Source organism: Cardiocondyla obscurior, unplaced genomic scaffold (assembly GCF_019399895.1).
Source record: "Cardiocondyla obscurior isolate alpha-2009 unplaced genomic scaffold, Cobs3.1 scaffold84_0_68234, whole genome shotgun sequence".
In the NCBI taxonomy this organism is placed as follows: domain Eukaryota; kingdom Metazoa; phylum Arthropoda; class Insecta; order Hymenoptera; family Formicidae; genus Cardiocondyla; species Cardiocondyla obscurior.
Genome location: NW_027228823.1, coordinates 5,298 through 13,142, shown reverse-complemented (window position 1 = coordinate 13,142; position 7,845 = coordinate 5,298). Strand labels below are relative to the sequence as shown.

The 7,845-nt window shown below is 37.1% G+C and overlaps 1 long non-coding RNA gene across 1 annotated transcript; it reads right to left on the bottom strand.

Annotated features, from left to right (window-relative positions):
- Positions 1-6,220: 6,220 nt before the first annotated feature.
- On the bottom strand, positions 6,221-7,477 carry LOC139112993 (uncharacterized). The gene is made up of 2 exons (XR_011547574.1): positions 7,318-7,477; positions 6,221-7,258 (listed from the first exon to the last, which is right to left on the bottom strand). It is a non-coding gene; the product is annotated as an uncharacterized lncRNA (long non-coding RNA).
- Positions 7,478-7,845: the final 368 nt, after the last annotated feature.

The window sequence follows — 7,845 nt, the reverse complement described above, 5'->3', positions numbered from 1 at the left end:
TTTTTAGAATAACTGAGCAGACTAAGCAAATTAGATTTTAGAACAGAATGAGAGCGAGCGTCGTCGAAGCGCTCGGTTTTATAAGCTCGGAAAAGGGGAGGACCAGCGCCAGATTCTTAATCTTATCCAAAATTTTAATTCTATTCGTTAGGCTTATTCCTCCACTTTTCCGTCTTCACAATTATTGGTCGCCCTTCTCTCAGTTTTCTTAATTTTCTAAGTTTTCGCCCTTAGTTTCTAATTTTTGGTGAGGAGTTCCCGATATCTATTAGTCCAGGAGAAAATGTTTATGAGCTCCCTTCTACATGGTTTTAGCCCTTCCAAGTTTCCAGATAACAGATTCGAAAATGTTTAGATATTTTTTTTTTATCGGCAGCGTGCAATTTGCTCCCTGAATTTTATAGTTTCCGGCCGCGTATCCCATTTTTATTATTACAGGCTTCTTGCCTCCGTTTTCTAATCCCTAAGATCCACGGCGAAATTTGATTTTACCAAATTGTTTTTCTTCCCGAGTTTCCTTTGTGTACCGCCAGACATTTATTGTTAGTTTAAGATATTCCAAGTCTCTCCGAGCTATTAATGTTTATTGAATATTTTGACAAATCCTTTCGTTTCGATTTTTTTATATTCCACATCTGTTGTACAATTGTTTCAGGTTCCTTCTTTTATTTATACATCTGGCGATTCAGGATATTCCGTCGGTTAAAATTATTTTTTCTGGAAACTTAGAACCCTCTCCTTTGATACCAATACATTCGGTATACTTTTTATTATCTACTTTTATCAACCATGTGTCGGAAAAAGGAGATGTAGAGTTACAGGACGTAACACAATCCCGAGCTTTCTATTTTCACCAGAAGCCGAAATACTTTCAAAAAACAAAAAAAAATATTTTTAAAATCTGGCAACGTGGTATTGTGCGGAACTTGAAGAAGATGCATATGGGCCTATTTCGAGCGTTTTACTTTTACCAGAAGCCGAGATATAGCCAAAAAACAAAAAAAAATATTTTTGGTATTTGGCAACGTAAATTTGTGCGGAACTTAAAGAAGATGCCTACGTGCCAATCCCGAGCTTTCTACCTTCACCAGAAGCCGAAATATGGCCATGAAACAAAAAAAATATTTTTGAAATTTAGCAACGTAGTTTTGAGCGGAACTTATAGGAGATGCATACGGGCTTTTCTTGAGCTTTTTATTTCCACCAAAGGATGAAATGTGGCCGAAAAACAAAAAAAAAATTTTAGAAATTTAGCAACGTCGCATTGTGCAGAACTCAAAGGGAACTTTTTTAAGATTATCCCGAGCATTCTATTTTCACCAGGAGTTGAAATATTTACGAGAAACAAAAAAATAAAAATTTTTTTAATTTGACAATGTAGCATTTTGCAGGGCTCAATGAAAATTTATTTGAGCTTTCGCGAGCCATCTACTTTCACTTGGAGCCGAGATATGGCCAAAAAACAAAAAAAAAATTTGGAAGTTTAGCAACGTCGCCTTGTGCGAGGCTCAAAGGAGACTCATTTAAGCCTTTCCCGAGCTTTTACTCTTATCAGAAGCCGAGATACAGCCAAAACGAAAAAAATTTTGGAAACTTGGCAACGTAGCATTGTGCGGGGTTTAAAGGGGATTTATTTGAGCGTATCCCGAGTTTTTTATTCCCACCAGAAGCCGAGATATGGCCAAAAAACGACCTGTGTAAACTTAGCACCCCACTTTTATATAATTAACTTTTTTTTACAGAAATAGATAGCATTTTGTTTGTAGTTGTTTGTAGTAACTTTTATTTCGTTTGTAGTTCTGTATAAATTTTTGAGTTTTACAAATGAGAATTTACGAAAACGCCGTGGGGATGTTACGCGGTCGTGGCCGGTTTGAATTTATGCGAACAGGCGGATGTAAGTCCCTCGTATGCGAGCCACGCGGAAGCACGCGGTGAGCACGTGTTCGTTCTGAGTAATGCGCTCTGAGTCTAGAATGAGTTTATCTGAGTTCTTTCTTGAGTCGAGAGTCTTTTGATTGTTTTTGTATTCCCGCACTGAGTTTAAGAGAGTCACAATTCTATTAATCGTGAGATCACGCTGCAAGATCAGATGAGTTACTGAGCACGAGGTTCAACACGCCTCGTGCTGCAGGATGATGTCTTCCAGACGTTCCTTTGTGTGTTGCACACGGCGAGGATGCTCTGGTTGAGTTGCACTGAAGACAAAGTTTGAGTTTTCGGATGAGTCGCACGATGAGTAATTATCCAAGAAAGTTGCACACTGCATGTCGTTGCACACGAGGCGATGCTAGGCACAGCTGAACGAACAATGAAAAGTCTCGAGCCGGCAACGTCTTCGAGAATCGGAGGCAAATTATCGAACGACAGATCGATATCGATCCGTCGCCGGCGATCGGCCACGAGGTGCTGCCCCCGCGGCGGTGACATGATTAATTACTAAATTGAAATCTTTTAACAAGTGTAATAATATGGTCAGTTTTGCTGCATATTATATGTAACGCAAAGAACTAACGTGTCTCTAGATTGATATAACTTCCCAACATTACTCTCCTTAGAATATAACAGAATGTGTATTTAAACCAAAAACAAAACTCTCCCCAAAAACGATTTCAAAAAAATCCTCAAAAAAACTCCTACAAAATGACTGCAAAAAAAGACTCCCCCAAAATAGAACGTAAAATGTGTACATTAATATTGATTGATTATAAACTACAAAATGAATGAAATCTCCCCAAAATTACATTAAAAAAGTATAAAAGCGCTAATATAAGCGCGAAAAGCATTTTGATAAACTTTTTACAAAACCGAGACTTTTCCATAAAGACTTGTGGGTGCGGATTTGCCCGCACCTCGGCAGATGACGGTACCGGTATCACCTGCGGCCGGCCGTCGTCGCAAACAATTGATAGTGCCACGCACTATCTTCTCCCTTGCCTAGCAACAGCCCGGCTTGGCTACGGGACCTATATGGACCTTCTAGAAGCCTTTTCGTCAGCTTCCGCTGACGCAGCGTTGCATCAGCTCGGATGATGCACCGGAAAGTCCCGTCTTTAACAAAGGGCTGATAAGCCACAAAGAGACTTCCTCTCGCGCTTCCTTGCTGGCGACGCGTCGGAGCATCAGTCCAGCACTCGAAGTCGTTCCGCGCGCACGCGACGAATTTCAACTAGTTTATATCAAGTCTTTGTATTCCATTTTACTTTGTCATTTTCTTGATTCCTTTGTATTAAGTTTGAATTACAATTTATTAACATTTTTACTTCTCTTGGGTTATTTTGCTATACATCCTGCGCGTTTCCTATCCCGCGAATTAGTGAAAAGCCTAAAGACTCCTCCAAAACCAAGACTCCTTCAAACAAAAATTCCCCAAAAAAAGAACCCCCTCTCCTAAACAAACTCTTAAACTCCAAAACTCCTCAAACAAAAAATTCTCTAAAAATAATCCCCAAAAACTCCTACAAAAAGTCTACAAAAAAAAGACTCCTTTAAAATAGAACATAAAATGTGTACATTAATATCAAATACTCTCTATAAAAATAATGAGATCAAATAATTGCGCCAAGAACCTGAAGAAAATAAAAAATTATATTTAAGCAAAATCAAGACTCCTCAAAAAAAGACCCTCAAAACCAAGACTCCACCGAAAAAGACTCTCCAAAATAGAACATAAAATGTGTACTTTAATATAAAATACTCTTTATAAAACTAATGAGATCAAATAATTGCACCAAGAACCTAAAGAAACTAGAAAATTATATTTAAGCAAAACTAAGATTCCCCCAAAAAAAGACTTCCCAAAATCAATCAATATCAAATACTCTGTATTAAAATAATGAGATCAAATAATTGCGCCAAAAATCCGAATCCAAACAAACTAGAAAATTATATTTAAGCAAAACCAAGACTCCCCCTACCAAAAAGACTGCCTGGAAAAAAACTCCTCCAAACTTATACTCTCCCAAACTTGAACATAAATGTGTACTTTAATATCTAATATTCTATATAAAACTAATGAGAACAAATAATAGCACCAAGAACCTAAAGAAGCTAGAAAATTTTAAACGTTACAAACCTATGTAGAACCGTACACACGTAGACCTAGGATCGCCCCAATAATGAAACGTTAATATTGCAAACCCATGTGGAACAGTACAAATGTAGATCTAGGTTTGCCCCGATATGATATGATATAACATGGTAATGTAAAAGAAAAAAACTTGGCGTTACGAAACCAAATCTTTAAAATCGAAAGAAAGTAAAAAAAAATTAAATAAAAAAAGTAAAAGAAAAAATAATAAAAAAAAATTCTAATAAAAAATATTGAAACTAAAAAATGCAACAAATTTTTTACGTCCATAATAAGAAAATGGAAAAAAAATGAGAATATAATAATAACAAAAATATTGAAAATGGGCAATGCAACAAATTTTTTGCCGTCCCACTTTTACAGACTGCGGAATGTCGGACATATTTGAAATTTTTAATTACATCCGGTGTGGTTATAAAAATCTGATGCATAACACATCGTAAAAAGCAAAATTATAATTTGAGATTTGCATTTTAAGTTTGACGTGGGTTAATAACTGTCCAAGCGTATCAAGATTCACACATAAATTACAATAAAGTGGGTTAGGTTAGTTTAAACAATCATGTGGCCCCCCGCAAAAAGGCCGAACCTCCTGTCTGCCATTTTTTATTATGAAGAAAATTATAAATTTAATAAAGTTCCTGCTTTAGTTGCAAATGATTATACAAACTGAGAGTTAGCAACAGCAAATTATTTTAATAAAGATAAAACATACGGATGAGACGGACATACAGAAATAGGATAATGCATAAGAATAGGAAAGATAAGTTAAATGGCAAAATCATGCGTTTTAAGGTGTCATCCGTACGAACAAAGCGCGATCAGTAGCTAATGAGCGTTTGCCATATAAATGTAAAATCTTAACACAAACTATATCGTTATTGAATTAGGTGTACATAATAATGATAAGAAAAATGCGAAATATTTTAATATTTTATTCTTTAATGTTATATTCGACGACTAATCTTACTTAGATTATTCGTTTTTGATTTATTGCGTTTCTTGTTCCCGGTTTGTGTTTTTGTATGTCGACGAGTCCATTCCGGTTTTTCCCTGCTAACACTACCGTTTTGTCCATTTACGACAAACGTTTTACTTTCAAAAACTTCACCACCGTTGAACCTGTAAAGTTGCCTCCTGGTCTTAGTAAGCTGCAACTGACGTCTCCGTTTTCGCTCGTATTCGGATCTCGCCCTCCATGTCTTGCTGACACTGGAAATAATCCCAAGAGTTTTGTTATCCAACAATGCAAATATCATACCAGCAACTTCAACGGGCAAACGTTTAATCATATCCAGCATATTTTCGATGCCGTCGACGTATGTCATAATCCAGCTGAAAGCTTCCATCGCGTTTGACCTCTCAGAGTGACTGGTCGAGAAAAAATGCCAGAGAGACTCCAGACCTCGGTTGATATAGGTGGTGCGAGTGTATGTCAGTTGCCCACAGTTCTATTCCCCACGTAGCGATTGGCCACGTATCAATAGGACACAGTGCGATTGGCCACAGCTCAATTGGACACAGATCAATTGGACACGGTTCTATTGCCCACGTAGCGATTGGCCACGTATCAAATGGACACAGTGCGATTGGACACGAAAAGTTGCCCACCGTTCAAATGACCACAGATCAATTGCCCACCGTTCAAATGCCCACACATCAAACGCCCACAGAAAGTGAATTTTTGTTCGTTTGCCCACGGATAAATGTCCACCGTTCAAAAGCCCACAGATCAATGGCCCACCGTTCAATGGCCCACAGATCAATGGCCCACCGTTCAATTGCCCACAGATCAGTGGCCCACCGTTCAAAAGCCCACAGATCAGTGGCCCACCGTTCAATGGCCCACAGATCAGTGGCCCACTGTTCAAAAGCCCACAGATCAGTGGCCCACCGTTCAAAAGCCCACAGATCAGTGGCCCACCGTTCAAATGCGACTTTTATATCATATACAGGGTGAATCAGAAAATGGAAGTGCCACTTACCATATAAGACTAGTTACCGCAAAATATTAATTTAATATTATTATTTATTTGTGGACGCGTTGTTTATGGATATTACTTTGTGCGAGGCAGTCAGCGGCAGGATAGAATAAAAATAGTAATTAGGAAGTAGGTATTATGCATAGTGTACAGCATAGAAAATTAATCTTATTTAACAATAATTTATTACGTTGAATTTTATAATGTACTGTTTGTTACAGGTATAAAAATAGATTTAACGAATTTTAAAATTCGTTGCGATATAAAAAAATAACTGTATACATATATTTTGATATTTTTTAATAATCGGGAAAAAAATTAACTTACTAACTACACATTCATAACCGATAAGAAAAACAAAAGAAATCGTTACGACAAAAGTATTCACACGCAGCCGATACACATTAGAGTTCGAGTTACATCACGTTCTACGCTTGTAAATAAAATAATAGTATCTAAAGCTATAACGTATCACACTGTATCTAAGTCCATTTTGCAATCTATAAGTATTACAACTGCATGCTCGAATACTAAAAAATAAAACAAGTTACATCAGAATCTCTGCTACATTACAACGGTTTGGTAAAGCGCACTTTGGCATAATCGGATAAAAATATGTTTTACAACTACACAGTCATAAGCGACGAAAAGATACAAAAGCAACCGTGTTCGAGTTACATCACGTTCTACGCTTGTACATAAAATAACAGTATCTAAAGCTATAACGTATCACAGTGTATTTCAGTCCGTTTTGTAACTTATATGTATCAGAACTTTGTTCAAAAATAACAAACATCAGTATAAAGTTATGTGGTATCTTTTCCGCACGAAGTAACACGCCTAAAGATTTTATCTCTTAAATCTAAACATATTTTTACATAAATATGCTGTAATGTCTTATGGTTTTCTAATCCTTATGTAGGTTTCATACGGGTCGTTGCATATGGGACAACGCTTAGCTTCCAAACGTTTGATACATGTAACGCAACAGGCAAGATGTCCACAAGGTACGAAAGCATGTGTGCGCTCGTTAGTAAGGCATACCGTGCATATGTCTGAAGAAGATTTTGCTTCTGATGGACTTAGAGTTTTCGTTACATTCCAGTCTACATTTCTCGTTTGCAATTCCAAATGTGACATCTTCCTTCAGCAAAGGCTCGGCACTTCGGTGCGCCGTATTTCAATACTAAAATTGTAATTTAATTTTAGACTCAACTACAAAATTCTTTGTACAAAAGTTATTACCTTGCTCTTTTCCATAAAACGACATCGTACCGTTTGTACTGCCTCGTGATATTTCTTGAGTCCTTAATATAACGAGCAATTTTTAAACGACACTGGCAAATACAACAAGGATAACGTAGTATTCACAGCAAGCAATAACTACGACACAAGCAGCATTTACGACATATAACAAAAACAGAATTTACGAGTAGTACAACATAAGCGATCAACACATGTCCGTATTTTTGGTTAGAAAACACGTGGCAGTGAGATCGCGCGGAAAATGTGCATTAAGCTTGATACGCAATGCACGGTACACGCAATAAAAGTGAAAAATACTATTGGTCGAAACGAACTTCTCCACTATTGGTTGTGCCTCTGCATTGTGTGTTTCCCGCGCGATCTTACCTCCACGTGTTTCCTAACGAAAGATACAGACGCGTGTTGGTCGCTAATGTCGTACCACCTTTGTTTAGTTGCTTTTGTCGTTTAATTTTTATATTGAAAATTGTGCTATTTGCTTTTGTCGTTTAATTACCGATCAAAAAG